This window comes from Dermacentor silvarum, chromosome 1 (assembly GCF_013339745.2).
Source record: "Dermacentor silvarum isolate Dsil-2018 chromosome 1, BIME_Dsil_1.4, whole genome shotgun sequence".
NCBI lineage: Eukaryota > Metazoa > Arthropoda > Arachnida > Ixodida > Ixodidae > Dermacentor > Dermacentor silvarum.
Window position 1 is genome coordinate 355,818,529 of NC_051154.1, and position 18,543 is coordinate 355,837,071.

The window sequence follows — 18,543 nt, forward strand, 5'->3', positions numbered from 1 at the left end:
TCATACTCTCTGCCGATCCAAGCATAGTGCAGAATGTAGAAGTGTTAGGTAAGGTAAAGTGCATTTACCATAGGTTAGTGAGGTCTACGATTTTTCTTAATTTGAAGAGAGAAAGAGTGAAATTAGTCAAGGGGAAACAGGCCAACCTAGACGCATTAAGCGTGAAAGCAGACCAATTCAGGCTGGTGCTCGCAAACAAATATGCAGCTTTAGAACAGGAAGATGAAGATAACATAGAGGTAATGAATGAAACCGTAACTAGGCTGATCTCAGAAGCCGTAATTGAAGTGGGGAGGTAAGGCACCAAGGCTACCAATACAGAAGCTCTCCCAAGAAACAAAGGACCTAATAAAGAAACGACAAAACATGAAAGTGTCCAACTGAAGAGATCAGATAGAATTCGCTGAACTGTCAAAACTGATCAACAAGAAGAAAGTAAGCGATATTCGAAATTATAAGGTGGGAAAGATTGAGCAAGCCATAAAATATGGACGCAGCATGAAATCAGTAAGAAGAAAGCTTGGCATCGGACAAGGCAAGATGTATGCACTGAAAGATAAGCATGGTAATATCATCAGCAGTTTAGATGACATAGTAAAAGCAGCGGAAGAATTCTATACTGACCTGTACAGTTCCCAAAACAGTCAAGGCAATTTCGTTCGAAATATTGATCAACCGGACACAGAAGCTCCTTCTATAACTAGCGATTTAGTTAGAAGGGCCTTGAAAGACATGACCAGGGGAAAAGCGGCTGGAGAAGATGCAATAACAATAGATTTAATCAAAGATGGAGGAGATATCATGCTTGAAAAGCTTGAGGCCCTTTATGCGCAATGCTTCAAAACTTCAAGTGTACCAGAGAGCTGGAAGAACGCCAACATCATACTTATCCATAAGAAGGGAGACGTTAAAGAATTGAAGAATCCCAGACCCATTAACTTGCTTTCAGTATTATATAAAATATTCACCAAGATAATTTCCAATAGAATGAGATCAACACTTCACTTCAGCCAACCAAGAGAACAGGCTGGCTTCAGGAAGGAATATTCTACGATGGATCATATTCATGTGATCAATCAGGTAATCGGAAATCTGCGGAGTACAATCAACCTCTCTATATGGCTTTCATAGATTATGAAAAGGCATTTGATTAAGTAGAGATACCAGCAGTCATAGAGGCATTGCGTAATCAAGGAGTAGAGGATGCATACGTGAATATCTTAGCAAATATCTACAAGGATTCCACAGCTACCTTGGTTCTCCACAAGAAAAGTAGAAAGTTACCTATCAAGAAAGGGGTCAGGCAAGGAGACACAATCTCTCCAATGCTATTCACTGCATGCTTAGAAGTATTTGAGCTCGTAGACTGGGAAGGCTTAGGATTGAGGATCGACGGTGAATATCTCAGCAACCTTCGGTTTGCAGATGACATTGTCCTATTCAGCAACAATGGAGATGAATTACAACAAATGATTGAGGACCTTAATCGAGAAAGTGTAAGAATTGGCTTAAAGATGAATATGCAGAAGACAAAAATAATGTCAATAGCCTGGCAAGGGAACAAGAATTCAGGATCGCCAGTCAGCCCCTAGAGTCTGTAAAGGAGTTCGTTTATCTAGGTCAATTACTCACAGGGGACCCTGATCACGAGAAAGAAATTTACAGAAGAATAAAATTGGGTTGGAGTGCATACGGCAGGCATTGCCAAATCCTGACTGGGAGGCTTACCACTGTCGCTGAAAGAAAAGTGTACAATCATTGCATTCTACCGGTGCTAACATATAGGGCAGAACTTGAAGGTTAACAAGAAGCTCGAGAACAAGTTAAGGACCGCACAAAGAGCGATGGAACGAAAAAATCTTAGGACTAACGTTAAGAGATAGGAAGAGAGCGGTGGGGATCAGAGAAGAAACAGGGATAGCCAATATTCTAGTTGACATTAAGCGGAAGAAATGGAGCTGGGCAGGCCATGTAATGCGTAGGATGGATAACCGGTGGACCATTAGGGTTACAGAATGGATACCAAGAGAAGGGAAGCGCAGTCGAGGTCAGCAGAAAACCAGATGGGATGATGAAGTTAGGAAATTCGCAGGCGCAAGTGGAAATACGCTAGCGCAAGACAGAGGTAATTGGAGATCGCAGGGAGAGGCCTTCGTCCTGCAGTGGACATAAATATAGGCTGATGATGATGATGATGATGATATATTATGTCTGAAACATCACAGCAAACAGTGGCGCAGTGCACGTACACAGCGGCGCTTTTTTTAGCCTGTAGAATCTCCGGGATCGGCCCAAAAAAGCGCCGACGCACTGCGACATACACCACAAAAACTGTTTGATTCGGAGATGAATCTTTCGCATTAATTTCCGCACGTATGCGCCCCTACCAGTTAGTGCGTGATGATTACAGCAGTGCGTCCGTCCAGACGCAATGCAGTGTTGGTGCCAAATGCTCGTTCAGGTAGTTCTATAGTGGTATGTTTACTGGCACCGACAAGCGAATAGTGCAGTATCTCCAGCGTCGCGCACCCGACGATATGCTATGCACAACAGAAATGTGAAGCCACGCATTCTGAGTCTGTAATAGGTATTTTCTGTCACTACAACAACGACCCCTCTTAAGCCTCTAACGCACATGCCATGTACGTTGCGTATTTAAACAGGCGAATGTGCAGGAGGTCGACAATCAAGTTTTCATTTCCGTGTGTCATGATGTACGAGGCCGAATCTGAAAGTCTTTGCCCCTACTTTGTATTAATCACATAAGCTACATACAGGAAATTACAAATACATACGTACCTTACTCTGTTTTTCCACATAGTCCCCACACCGGTTCAGATATTTGTACCATCGCAGCGCTAAATTGAGAATCCCCTGTGGTAGAATTCGTCCGGCTGACTGTGGAACCACCGTCATTGTCGTGCAAGTCTTCAAGGCCTTTTACGAACTTGCAACACCACCACCTCACACTTCTCAAAGCGAGACACCTTTCCCTATACGGGGTCTGCATTTATCTGTGGATTTGGATGGGCGTTCGTACCTTGCTCCATAGAAAACGAATCACACTTCGCTGCTCGCAAGCCGTGGACGTGTGAAGCACAACCTCCATCTTCAACAACTGATAGCCCTGATCCACGGTGTGCTTGCGTTGGCGATGCAGTAGTGCCAACATAATTTTTTCTGGATTCTCGTCGTACGTTGAAGCCGGCGAGAATCTTCGGAACGTAGTCGGTCCCTCGAAGAATGTGTAGCAACTTACGAAGCAACTTACGAAGCCGTGTGTATCAGTGGCTGTGACATTGCGCTGCTGAGCACGAGGGTTCTATGTCGGCCGCGGCGGCCGCCTTCCGATGGAGGCGGGGAATGCAAGGATGCTTGTGAACTAGGGGTTTAGGTGCACGGTAAAAAGCCCCATATAATCAAATAATTGGCAGCCCTTCGTTAATGTGTCCCTTATGGCGCAGTAATCAGTTTCGGGTCGTGAAGTCCCACAATTTAATTTATTTGGTGGCGTAGATTCGAGAATGTACAGCAGAAGGAGCAACGAGCACACAATCCGATAAGACACGCGTCATAGTCTATAGAATTCCCGACAGTGGCCAAGAAATTTCAGATAATCTACGGCGTCTTGCCGGGAAGAGAGAACGTGATAACTGTCATATACCGCGAAAATTAAACTAAAGCAACAACGCGTTGCTCGGTAGCTTCCCGGCGCCATGTTGGCTGCATGTATAAGCTGCGGATGCGTAAATCATAGGGTTTAATATCTCATGCTACTGAATTTTACGATGATTAATGCGCAAAAGAGTCGTAAATGTACTTTGAACGCTCCTTATACACCAGCGCCCCTGTCAGCAGCGGGAGCCAAAGAACTGCGATGGAACGTGATTGCGAGGAGCAGCAGACGACTTACGCGAATCCACTTGTTATCTTCCGGGAGTGCGTTAATGGTTTTATTTTAAAATAAAAACTAAAGGATTCGTGCCATGAGACTTGAAAAAGAAAAATACTTTCTGTTCAACAAGCGTAAATAAGAATTGAATGAAATAAGGATAGGTAACTTAACTTGTCCTCTTGAGACTGTACTTGGGTCGCACAACATGGTATACCTTTAGTGGTAGCATTCTTGGGGCTTTTGTCTCAAAACATTATTACAGAAACAACGAATAACCACTTAAGAATTTGAGCTTTTAGTAGCCGCCGTATGGCGAGTATTAGGTTTGATAATTTGGTCTCCAAAACACATTGCCAGACTCAACTCTTTTGGAGCTCTACTTTAAGCGATGCATTACAAGCGTTTCATCATGGTTGCTTGCACGTAGAAAATTCTGAAGGGTTATCTATTCTACCAGACGAGGCATGCGTCGGTGGCCAAATTGAAACGCGCCAAGCGCCTCAACGCACTGCCTGGACGCGGAAAATTCTAAAGGGTGTTCTATTCCGCCTGCATCCGATGCGTAATGGTTACATATGTGACTTCTTTGCTGGACGTGCGCTGTTAGTATCTAGCTTTTGGAGAAGTTTGTATGTGTATAAATTTGGAACATCACGGCGACCAGTAGCCCCAGTGGACATACACACCGGTGTGTTATTATTGCGATAGGAATTATATGGGCACTCCAAAGTAGATTTCTGCCGTCGCCGTCGCCGCCAGGTTCCGTGTGACGTCAACAGCGATGAAATCGTCGCCGCGCTCCGGACGCTGTATGTGCGAGTGAAAGGGCGCGAGGGACGCGCGCTTTCACAGGGAGCGAACGCACGTGGGAGAGCAAACGCGCGTTCTGCGCCGTGCTCCCTGAAGGGCTGCATAATTAAGCGTCTCTTTCCTCCGCAGAAATCAGTTTCAGGTCGTGAAGTCCCACAATTTAATTTAATTGGTGGCGTAGATTCGAGAATGTACAGCAGAATGAGCAACGAGCACACAATCCGATAGACGCGTCATAGTCTATAGAATTCCCGACAGTGGCCAAGAAATTCAGATAATCTACGGCGTCTGGCCTGGAAGAGAGAACGTGATAACTGTCATATTACCGCGAAAATTAAACTAAAAACAACGACGCGTTGCTCGGTATCCTCCCGGCGCCATGTTGGCTGCACTCAAAGCAGATTTCTACCGTCGTCGTCGTCGTCGCCGTCGCCGTCGCCGTGAGTTTCCGTATGACGTCAACGGCGATGAAACCGTCGCCGCCCTCCGGACGCTGTATGTGCGAGTGAAAGGGCGCGAGGGACGCGCGCTTTCACGGGGAGCGAACGCACGTCGGAGAGCAAACGCACGTTCTGCGCCGTGCTCCCTGAGGGGCTGCAGAATTAAGCGTCTCTTTCCTCCTTTCCATATTGTAGCACGGACGTAAATTGTTACGCGTGAGGAAAACGAGGACCGGTGAACGTGCTTGCGGTCCCGGGTTGGAAAAGAGAAAGAGGACGACGCTGAGTGCATCAACCAGCCAGCCCGCTCTTGCGCTCACCTTCGCGACCTAAAATAAACGGTCCCCTTCATCTGTAAGGTTTACAAACGGTCTCCTTTGCGCGTAACAAAGTGGTGGAGGTGCTGGGTAAGCGCTCACAACAACGGAACCGTCACTGCTGCAGCTTCGTCGAAGCCGTCGACTTGCCGGCCTCCCGCCATCTTCCGTGACCATCTTCGCCATGCCTGAAGAGGGAGCCGCTCCGAGGGCAGCGCCGAGCAGTCCGGTGCCGTACTACCGAGTTCCACCCACCTTCGGAGGAAAAGCGGGAGAAGATGCCGACGAGTGGCTCGTCCACTATAAACGAGTGAGCAAGTCCAACGGGTGGGATTCAACCGCTCAGCTCACCAATGTGGTGTTCTCCCTGACCGACACCGCACTCGTGTGGTACGAGAATCACGAGGAGGCGCTTACGACGTGGGAACGTTTTGTTGAAGAGCTCAAGGCCTGTTTTGGGGACTCAGTCGCCAAAAAGAAGCGTGCTGAGCAGACATTGTCGCAACGGGCGCAGCTACCAGGTGAGACATGCACCACGTATATAGAAGAAGTTTTAAAGCTGTGCAAGGTGGTCAGTGCTCGCATGTCAGAAGAAGATAAAGTCGGACATTTGCTGAAAGGAGTGGCTGAGGACGTATACAATTTTCTAATCGGTAAAGAAAGCCTAGGTTCTGTGTCCGACGTCATTCGGCATTGCAGAACTTTTGAAACGCTCAAGATGCGTCGGATTACGCCAAAGTTTGGTCGGTTGGCAAACGTTACGACGGTTGCCAGTGTGGATACGAGCCCTTGCCTCGACCTTCCTTCGACCATCCGACAGATTGTCCGCGAGGAGCTTTCCCGCCGCGATGAGATGTCGCGTTCAACAGCTGACCACCATGTCATGTACACGTCGCGTGAGGGTATGACTGCACCACGTTCGGCCCCTTGGCAACCGATGGTTAGCACAGCGGCCGTAGAGTACAGCGCAGCCCCACAGTCTCGGATGACAACACGCTCTCCGACTCCACGCTATGACCGACGCGCACAGCGCACGCCTTCTCGACCCCCGATGTATCGTCATGACAGCCGCCATGAACCAACTGAATACACAAGAGAAAATGACAGTATTCGCTTCATCGACGAACAATCAAGGTTTCGACCTCCCCCGGTGTGTTACTCTTGCGGTGTCCCGGGACATATATCGCGGTTTTGTAACCAGCGTATGAACACGTGGTATGGCCAGCCTTCAGAGTTTTCACGGCCCTCCGAACGGCCCCATGGTGTCCCGTGGCCAGCCCACGCATCGTCTGGCTACGAGTATTGGCCACGCAGCTCCCGGAATCGCTCCCCAGCGTCTGACAGGAGTTTGACGCCCCCACCGCGTCCTCGTGCTTCCCGTTCTCCCTCACCGCTACGTCGCAACGCATCTCCTTCGTCACCGGAAAACTAGCTAGCGCGGCCGATGGAGGTGAGGTCGCTGGAGATGTGCTACTGACAGAAATACCTCCTGTGTTGATGCTTAAAAACAAAGTGCGCGTTTTTGTAGATAATGTGCCTGTGATGGCTCTGGTGGACACAGGCGCAACAATTTCGGTCATGAGTGTCGCTTTTAAAGACGTGTTAGGGCGAAAGGTGTTGTTTAAATGGGACGAATATTTAAAGTTCTGTGGAGTGAGTGGCGAGCCTTTGCGACCTATTGGTGTGTGTAGTGCTGACGTGTCTTTGGGAGGCCATGTTATTCTCACAGAGTTTGTAATTATTCCTCGGTCGACTCATGATGTGATCCTCGGCATGGATTTCTTGCGGGAGTGTGGTGCCACTGTCGACTGCCGCACAGGGAAGGTATTCGTAAGTGGTCAGATTCCGTCAGGACTCCTTGAGAACCCTGTAGATCGCGAAACTACATTGTGTGTTTGTGGTGATACGGTCGTACCTGCATCTACTACCGTTTGTGTTCCCGTTGCCTGTTGCGGCGCCAATTCCGACAGCTTCGATGCTACCGTAGAACCGCTGCACATTAACTGTGTGAAGAAGAATGTGTTGGTGCCACATTGTGTAGTGTCGATAAAAGGCGGACGCGCTGGCTTATGGACCGTAAACTATTCTCAGGAGCCCGTTATACTACCAAACGGCTTGAAATTAGCCTTCGTCAGGGAACACGCGTCCTTATCAGTGGCTGAACTTACAGAAGTGCCGGAAGAACCTGATGGCCACAGTTCGGAAACGGCCCTTTTGGCGATGGTAAATAAATCGCTCAGCACAAGTGAACGCCGAACGTTAGTGGGTGTGCTTTCGAAGCACGTTTCGGTATTCGACTTTGCGCAGAAGGACAAAATGCCTGCAATTCCCGCGTCTCGAACACGCCATACCATCAACACAGGTTCGGCAAATCCGATTAGACAAAAGCCATATCGCGTTTCACCATCAGAGCGTCAGATTATCAACGAACAAGTGCAGGAAATGATGAAAAAGGGAGTCATACAAGAGTCAGCGAGTCCGTGGGCAGCTCCAGTGATTCTTGTTAAAAAGAAAGATGGATCTTGGAGATTTTGCGTCGACTATCGCCGGCTGAATGCTGTAACAAAAAAGGACGTGTACCCACTCCCACGTATTGATGACGCAATAGACTGCCTTCATTCCGCCTCTTACTTTTCCTCAGTAGACTTACGATCCGGCTACTGGCAAATTCCGATGCATCCTGAGGACAAGGAAAAGACTGCTTTCGTAACCTCTGACGGGCTCTTCGAATTTAATGTGATGCCATTCGGACTGTGCAACGCTCCGGCAACATTCGAGAGATTTATGGACAATATTCTGCGCGGCTTAAAGTGGAACATCTGCATGTGTTACCTCGACGACGTCGTCATCTTTGGCCGCACCTTCAACGAACACAACTCGCGTCTGAATATTGTCCTGAACTGCATCAGGAACGCTGGCCTAGTTTTAAACTCCAAGAAATGCCACTTCGGAGACCGCCAAACCCTTGTGCTTGGACATCTCGTCGATAAGGACGGCATCCGCCCTGATCCCCAGAAGACAGCAGCCGTTGAAGCGTTCAGTGCACCACGCTCTGTCAAGGAGCTCCGTAGTTTTCTGGGGCTTTGTTCCTATTTCCGCCGCTTTATTCCTAAATTCGCCGACGTCGCGTATCCGCTGACATGCCTGCTACGAAAGGATATCCCCTTTGAGTGGACTCCGGAGTGCGACTCTTCTTTTCGTCAGTTGAAGTTTCTGCTGACGTCACGGCCTGTTCTTCAACACTTCAATCCTTCAGCTCCGACGGAGCTCCATACGGATGCCAGTGGCATAGGTATTGGTGCCGTCCTAGTTCAACGCCATGGTGACCGGGAACACGTGATCGCATATGCAAGTCGATCCTTAAGTAGGCCTGAGCAGAATTACACTGTCACGGAGCAAGAATGCCTCGCGGTAATATTTGCGGTTCAGCGGTTTCGCTCTTACCTGTATGGACGCCCCTTCACAGTTGTCACCGACCACCACTCATTGTGTTGGCTTGTAAATCTTCGTGACCCTTGTGGCCGCCTTGCGCGCTGGGCGCTCCGACTGCAAGAATACAGCTTCAGCGTCTCTTATAAGAGTGGTCGACGACACGCTGACGCGGACTGCCTCTCGCGTATGCCACTTAGCACTACGGACTGTGACGCCGACGACTTCGATCACCTTGTGGCTTCTCTGTCACCGCGTTTTCCAGACTTCGACTGTTTCAAAGCCGAGCAGCGAAAGGACGCTAAATTAACACCGCTCTTCACCGCTACGACTACCCCTACTAAAGCACACGATTTCTGCGTGCGTGATGGACTCCTGTACAAGAAGAACTTTTCCGGCACAGGCGCACGTTTTCTTCTAGTGGTGCCGGAGAGCCTTCGCATAGCGATCCTGAGTGCTATGCACGACGACCCTACGTCTGGCCATTTAGGTTCGGCGAGGACGCTCTACCGGATTCAGGAACGATTTTATTGGCCTGGAATGCGACACTCTGTTGAAACGTATGTGGCCAGCTGCATGCAGTGTCAGCGCCACAAACGTCCATCTACAGGTCCAGCCGGTCTCCTGCAGCCGATCCCGCCTCCAAGCACGCCTTTCCAACAAGTGGGCATTGACTTCGTGGGCCCTTTTCCGAAATCAGCCAAAGGAAATCGTTGGATAGTTGTTTGCGTCGACTACCTCACACGCTACTGCGAGACGGCGGCCGTGCCCTCCGCAACTGCCAATGACGTTTCAACATTCCTGCTGAAATATGTCATCCTGCGACATGGTCCGCCTCGCGTGATCATCAGCGACCGTGGACGACAATTCACAGCGGATGTCGTGGAGGAGCTGCTTCGTATGTGTGAATCCCACTTGCGTCACTCGACACCGTACCATCCACAAACGAATGGGCTCACGGAGCGCACCAACCGAACAATTGTAAACATGATATCTATGTATGTTTCATCCGACCAGAAGAACTGGGATGACGTACTGCCTTTTATCACGTACGCGTTCAACACCGCCAAACATGAGACTACCGGGTATAGCCCTTTCTTCCTGCTGTACGCACGGCCACCCCGGTACACAATCGACACTGTTTTCCCTTTCCACAGTCACGAAAATCCCACTATCGCCGAGACTCTCTGCCTTGCCGAAGAAGCTCGTCGTATCGCTCGTTTGCGCACTTTGGCATCGCAGGACAGATCAAAAGCACGCTACGACATTCGCCACCGTCCGGTAATCTATCGCCCGGGTGATTTAGTCTGGCTGTGGACTCCAGTACGGAAACGCGGGTTATGCCAAAAGCTTTTGGCCACCTACGATGGCCCGTTTGTGATTCTTAACAGACTGACGGAAGTCACCTATAACATAGCTCGCCTCATGGCGAGTGGTAGAAGAGCTGCCAAGACCCAAGTGGTCCATGTGGCCCGCTTGAAACTCTTCACTTCAAGACAAATGGATTGACTCGCCCGCCGGGCTTCGTCTGCGACGGGAGGAATGTTACGCGTGAGGAAAACGAGGACCGGTGAACGTGCTTGCGGTCCCGGGTTGGAAAAGAGAAAGAGGACGACGCTGAGTGCATCAACCAGCCAGCCGCTCTTGCGCTCACCTTCGCGACCTAAAATAAACGGTCCCCTTCATCTGTAAGGTTTACAAACGGTCTCCTTTGCGCGTAACAATATTATAACACAAGGCAAAGCTCGGAAAAGAACGATGACAAGGCAGTTATGAAAGATATCAAGATCACGAAAGTAAGCGTTGTAAAGACTCTGTATCCTGTGGACGGTTGAGTGTTCGTGATGACAGGCAGGAACATGGAAAGGTCTATGTTCTCTGGTGATCTTGCGTGGGATACGAAACATGACACAGCTGAGAAGTTCGGGACACGTGAGGTTACCGTGAATGAGTTTGAAGAGAAACAGGAGGTCAGCGCGATTACGTCGGTCGCGAAGGGAGGGCAACGACAACAATCCAACAGTGCTAGTACAGGGTGCAATGTCCAGGTTTGCAAAGCGGTGATTATATATGCTTAGAAACTTTTTCTGGACACGATCTATAATGTCACTGTTGGATCTAGAAGAGCCATTCCAGACGACCGACGCATATTCGAGTTGAGGAAGACAGATGGTTGTGTACAATTTGCGGAACGGAGTAGGAGACTTGAATTCCCTCGATAGTCTGCATACAAAACCTAGAGAGCGCATACCCCGCATTGCAACACGTTTAATGTGCGCCGAAAAGTGTAAGGTTGCATCAAAAAGCACACCAAGATCATTGATCTCGCAGACCTTACACAACGGCACAGAATCTACAGAATAAGAAAAAGAAATACTTGCTGTTTTGCGAGTGAAAGTCATGACTTTGGTTTTAGCAGCATTCAAGGTAAGCTTATTATCCTTGCACCATTTAGAAAAGGAAAACAGGTCAGACTGCAGGGCGCGGCAGTCATCAACAGTGTGAATTTTCTTAAAAATCTTGATGTCATCGGCATATAGAAGGAAAGAAGAGTTCCGAATAACAGAAAGAACGTCATTAATAAAAATTAAAAAAAGGAGTGGTCCTAATACTGACCCTTGAGGGACGCCGCTAGTTGCCATGTAAGAAGAAGACGTTTGACCATTGACGTTAACATAACACGATCTATCAAGAAGATAACTGCGCAAGAGGTTCACAACTGACGAGTCAATATCAAAGTGCGTAAGCTTCATCAGAAGCAGCGAGTGGCTGACTACATCAAAAGCCTTGCTGACATCACAATAAATGGCGTCAACTTGCCCCCTTTGAAGTACCGGCGTGGAGATCTGTGTCATGAAACTTGTGAGATTTGTGATAGTGGAGCGGCCGGTCAGAAATCCATGCTGATTCGGAATGAGCGAGTTCTTCACAGTAAAAGACAATATGTTGTGAAGAGCAAGCTCAAAAATCTTGGACGTAGCACACAGAAGAGAAATTGGGCGATAATTTGAGACATCGGTTTTACAGCCAGACTTAAATACAGGAAAAACACGAGCAGTTTTCCACATGTGAGGGAAAGTGGAAGTAGTCAAAGAGTTATTAAATATAGATGTCAAAACTGGAGCAAATATACTGCCGTAAGCTTTTAGAATTGCGGAGGGGATACCATCAGGGCCGCAGGATAGGGAAGGTTTCAAGCGCTTAAGGCATTCGTGGACAAGCTTTTCATCAAACAACACCACACTAGATGTAGGAACTGTCGTGTGCTGCTTACTGACACCAGCGTTGAAACCTACATCTTTATATAAAGAAGAGAAATGGGCTGCAAAACAATCCGCGACTGCTTGAACTTCTGCCCCTCTAGAGTCAAGTAAGCGAAAACACTCTCTATGTTTATTGGAGCGCTTACGGATATACGTCCAAAATTCCGCCGGCCGGTCGGAGGCACTCTTTTCCAAGAATGCCATATATGAGTCTAGATCCCGCTTATAGAGACGTTTACAGAGAGCCCGAAAAAAGCGGAATTCATCTCTGCACTCATTAGGCAACGGAAATCTAGATTTTCGGTGTGCGCGATCTTTCGGCTTTAGGGAAATTATGAGTTGAGATGAAAACCAGTGGGGATATCTAGAGCGTTTAGGCCTGTACTGGGGAATGTATTTGCGCATACTGCTCAAGACAAGCTCCGTAAACTGATCTACTTGGTCATCAACGTTGCTTTTGTCTGTAACCAGTGACCAGTCGGTGGTGGACAAAAAATTATATAAACCAAGATAATCACCACGCTTGAAAGCAAAGCGTGGGGATTCATTTATGCCACTGGAGGAGCTCTGCCTCAGTGCTGACACAGAGGCAGTTATCTTTAGTGGCGGATGAAACTTATCGGTACGCACAAGGAAAATTTCGGAACGAGATACATCTAAGACTGGAGCATTCGAGATGCAAAGATCTAAGACGTTGCCACAGGAATTGGCAATCAAGTTATGCTGCTGAAGGGAACAGAAGGACAGAAAGTCCAACAACAGGCTACATTTCTTCTCTGTGTAATGATTGTAATGAGAATATCTAAATGTGTTCCAATGAATACCTGGTGTATTAAAATCACCAAGAATAATTACTTTGTGCTTACTATGGGAGGATATTACGCTTTCAATGGAAGAGATAACCTCATCAAACAAAACAGGGGAAATATTCGGCTGTACATAGAAAGATCCAATCAACAATTTTTCACATCGGGCTAGGCTGACTTCTAGCCATATCGACTCCCGTACACTTTCTATATCGATGCGCCGTACACATCGCAGCGAATTGTCAACTGCGATAAGTACGCCACCACCTTTTTGTTGAGATCCACTGAAGTCTCGGTCACTGCGGAAGACGTTGTAGTGCGGTGGAAAGAAGTCTGAAGACGAAATGTCACCACACAGCCAAGTTTCGGAAATAACAAAAATGGGGAAGGAAGACGAAATGACATTGGCGAAAAATTCACGTGCCTTGGTGCGAAGTCCACGAACGTTTTGGTAGAAAATGTCCAGATTACACACTTTGAACGTTTGCGGTCTTCTCTGAAGCATGAAGCATGCCGTCGTGTAGCACCCCACGGAATGGCTTGAACAGGCATCCCATTGGCCACAGAGACGGGTCGTTCAGGCGCTTAAGCGCTTCATCGTCGACGGCTTCATCAGCCCAGACGAGAAATGAGGCATACGAATTATGCCTCGTCTTGAGGCGTTTGCAGGCAATCGGCGGTGCTCCGACGTTTGGCAGGTGAGCACTCAGATCCGCAGACGTTGTGTTATGTACAAAATGTATGTACAAAAATGCAACCTTGACTCGCAAGAGGACAATGCCACCGACTGTGAGGACGTCTGTGCCGTACAAATGAAAGAATGAACTGTGATATCCACTGCGTCTATATCTCCAGGCACATACACGTGTGATATCGAGAAGTTCATGGGCACGCACATTGCATGGGCGATGATCTCACCACCCCTGTGATCATCTTTGGAGACTTCATTGTGGACATTTCAAAAGCAGACAAGGAATGGTTCGCACAGTTTGTGCTAAAAGTGTTTGGTTTGAAGTTCCCTATACCAATCCAAGTCATTGAACTAGACAACAACGGTCATGTACACATTTAACTTTGGCCAAGAATCTGTCTAAGCTTGTAACCGAACCAATCAGTGTACATCAGCGTAATCACAAAGCAATAGTCACTACCATTACCAAATGATGAAAATAAATACACGTACCCTTGTCTAACCCTATGTGATGTGTTACACCTTCGCTGGTCACTCACTTAAACACTGTGGAATGGCTCCTCAGTATTTAAGCAAAGCTTCATACGTATTCTTTAACAAGTTTGTTGGATCCTTTTGGTCGGATTCTCGCCGAGGGAGGTGGGCCGACCCTGGCGACAGTGTAGCATAGAGTGGGCCGAGCCTGGTGATAGTGCAATAAAGACTGGGTCGCTCCTGAAGACAGTGATATCCGCGGAAGTCACGTGGGCTGTGTGGTGCGGTGCGTCTCCAACCATTGCTGTTTTGCCGGAAATGCAGGTATTTGCTATAATGCAATATACGAATCTACATAAGGCACAATAGTTATGCGATGGGAAAATAAGGTGAACAATTGCTTGCATGTATCGTATTTACCTTTTCATAGAAATTACTCTAAACCCATGAAGGTAGTGTCGCGAAACGTTGCCTCGAACAAGTGCGTCAGGTGTGCTGTGGTTTTTTTTTCTTTGATTTTTTTATTGCAATAATTTCTTATGCGACGGAGTGCTTGAAGCTCGCTATTGCCCCTCCGCAGTGGGTCATCCCGGTATTGCAATAGCTCTCTGGTAAAAGTGGTCCGTAACGAATTGGAAAAAAAAATATTCCGGCAGAACACGTCTTACGATAACATTGTAGCGAAGTTACGCAGCTGTTAACTTTCGGACGCATCAGCTCACCAGGGAGACGACGATGAAGGGGGACGAGCTCCGGCAGAAGCAACTGTACAGCGGCAGGTACGACAACGATGAGAGGAATCATTTGAAAAGCTAGGTTTATTAGCTTGGTATTACTTTAATGTAATGTCCAACGTATCATATATGCTACGCTGAGTTTGATGCTTTAAAATGCGGATAGAAGTGCGGGAAACCATACCAAAGCCCAAAGTTGCAATTTTAATATGCTGGAGTGAATTTTCAGCTCTGAATAGTGCAACAATTCATTTGCTAATTAATAAGTACATTAATTAGGCTGTAACTGAAAAACATGTTTTTTCCCTACTAATGTACTCTCCATCGCCGGAAATAAATAACGACAGTTTGTTCCAATTTTTCTTGATGTGGAACTGAGTTTGGGCATTACAGGGTTAAGTTTACACTGTACACATATAACACACAAAACGGCGTCATACCGGCCGTCGGCCGCCTGCCTGACTGGCCTGGTCTGCCGTCGGGAGTGCACTGTGGGCTGCAGTCTCGTTGTTCACGAAAAGACTCAGAGACCTTCCTTAAATTGGTTTTCACAGCATTCAAGGCACACGCGGACCATTGTGAGACGCAGGCATCTCCACCAATCGCCTACTCAGACCAATCAGGCAAGCCGACATGATCCAATAGGGACCAGAGTTGAGGCGACCAGAAGTGTTCTCAAAAGCACCACGCACACAACAAAACTAAGCGTGACTAACGAATCACTCTCCCCGGATCAACAGTACAACCGAGCGGGAAACGACCCCGCGAAACGCACACACACTCGTCCCCACCCGTTTCGGGATCTCTCAAGGTCGGCCTCATTCAGAACAGTCGTCGGACGGCGCGCACACAAAGGGAATGTCAGGTACGACTCCGTCATTCCCGCGCAAAGGCTGCATTCGCCCGCGCCGCTAGTTTTAGTGTTTCCATGCCTCGGACACCGCTCTCTGCCCGGATCCCCCGCATCGAGGAAGATCCCACGACAATGTCGACAATGTCGTGCGACAATGTCGATGTTATTGCGATTAGGATTGAGGTAATGTGGCGACACCGCATTGTCGCCGCAGAGACACGCCATGTTTGAGGCGCGTATGCAGTCTGTCTCGTCTCTCGCGCATCTAGCGACGCGGCCGCGAATTCTGCGCGTGGAGCACGTGTAAAGCAGGACCACAATTTGCAGCGCCTGTAGGCAGCCGCCATGCTTTTTTTATGATGATGATGATGGTAAGGGACTACGGGAACGGCGCTGCTCGCAGCGGCCCACACCGTGTTTACGGTTGTCAGTCAATATCAATTACGCGGTTGTAGATAATCGTAAGACTTGCCGAAATGAGGTGTTTCGAGCGAGGTACACGTCACGTGTTTCCATTTTTCGCCGCCAAATTGAGCAATACCGCGAAATATGAAAAATACCATGTAACGGCGCACCCGTGCGCACTACCAGTGACTCTAGTGCGCATGCACACTAGCAGCGCCATCGAGCAGTGTCAGTGGCAAAGCAAACAACTTATATCAGGCTCGCCGTTCCGCGCAGCGCATTTCTTCCAACTTAGTACGCAATAATCGCCAGGAGCTGTTCGCGGATCGTTGAAATATAGGATAGGATAGATAAATTTTATTAGAAGAATACTCCAAGTTTATCCATTCTGTAACTCTAATGTTACACCGGTTATCCATCCTACGCATTACGTGGCCTGCTCAGCTGCATTTTTTTCTTCCTTATGTCAGCTAGAAAACCGATTATCCCCGTTTGCTCTCTGATCCACACCACTCTCTTCCTGTCTCTTATCGTTAGGCCTAACATTTTTCGTTCCATCGCTCTTTGTGCCGTCCTTGTTCTCGAGCTTCTTTGTTAACCTCCAAGTTTCTGGCGCTTATGTTAGCACTGCTATAATGCAATGATTGTACACTTTTCTTTTCAACGACAGTGGTAAGCTCTAAGTGAGGATTCGGTAGTGCGTAACGTGGGCACTTCAACCCAATTTTATTCTGTAAATTTCTTTCTCACGATCAGGGTCCCTTATGAGTAATTCACCTAGATAAACTTACTCCTTTACAGCCTCTATAGGCTGAGTGGCAATCCTGAATTCTTGTTCTTTTGCCAGGCTATTGAATATTATCTTTGTCTTCTGCATAATAATCTTTAACCCCACTCTTATACTTTCTCAGTTAAAGTCCTCAAGTATTTGTTGTAATCTATCCCCATTGTTGGTGAATAGGACAACGTCATCTGCAATGCAAACCGATGGTTATTGATATATTCGCAGTTGTTCGTCACTCCTAATAGCGAATTCCATTGGGAGAACAGGAGCAGGGCGCCGCGCAGTGCGGAGTCGGGTGACAGCGCAGTGAGAGCAGGGACACTCGACCCGCCACTGGAATGCGGCGTTTATTGGGAGTGCAGGTGGGAGGGGGACCTGTGAGGAGAAATGTACCATGTGACTAAAGCAATCGACGTCCCACTATTCTTTGCAGGAGAGCGGCAAAACACGCGTGACCGTCTTGTAATCTTTCGGGCGTAACGCTGTCACCGTTTGGGGCCACGTACTACATACGTTTGTACAGCGCCGACGCATCCCACAATGTTTCGGCCTGCGAAGATCACATGAAACGGCAACTTGAATCTGAAGTTGAGCTCCAGCAGCTTTCGCTGCTGTCACCGTCGAGCGTCTCAAGCACTTCAGCAAGGCGAAGACGCTTTGCTGCCGCTGTCCCCCGCGCATCCATGCTAGAAGCAAGGCGGACTAGAAATACCAGGATCTGTCACTAAATCGCTGCGAAGCTCGCTCGTATCACCGACGTCAAAAACAGCGGTGCCAAAACACCAACTACGCTTGGCTGCCGCCATTGCAGCCACGCGCGCCGGCTGAAACAAAATAAATAAGAAATGAGGAGGATATGACGGCTAAAGTCACGTGACTTCCGCCGTACTCCGCTTTTCAGGCGAGAGCAGTCCGGACTTCTCCCGTCTGCTCCCGGCGCAGCGAAACTGCTCTTGTTCTACCACTGGATGACGGCTCTCCCACTCCTGTTCGACCACTGAAACACGTCGCCTCTGGAACGAGCTCTTTTAGCGTGCTTTTGAGTGCTCCTGTTCTCCCAATGAAATTCGCCATAAGTCTTCCCAGTCTAAGAGCTTGAATACTTCTAAGCGTGCAGTGAGCAGCATCTGAGAGAGTGTGCCTCCTTGCCTGACACCTTTCTTATTAGGTAACTTTCTACTTTTCTTGTGGAGAACCAAGATAGCTGTGGAGTCCTAGTTGATATTTGCCAAGATATTCACGTATGCCACCTGTACTCCTGGATACCAAGAGAAGAGAAGCGCAGTCGAGGATGGCAGAAAACTAAGTGGGGTGATGAAGATGATGATGATGACGGTGATGAAATTTGCAGGCGCAAGTTGGAATCAGCTAGCGAAAGCCAGAGGTATTTGGAGATCGTAGTGAGAGGCCTTCGTCCTGCTGTGGACATAAATATAGGCTGATAATGATGATGAATATAAGTTTTGTTTTCACACTCTCGGTCCATACACTAACATATGAATAGCTTGTGCGCATACAGTCACATATAATTTTTAGTATTTCGGCGGCCTTTCCAATTTAGAGGATAGTAATAAATACGTGACGTGTGGCTGGCTCGAAACACTTCATGTTTACTTCTATCACGATTCTATACATCATTTTG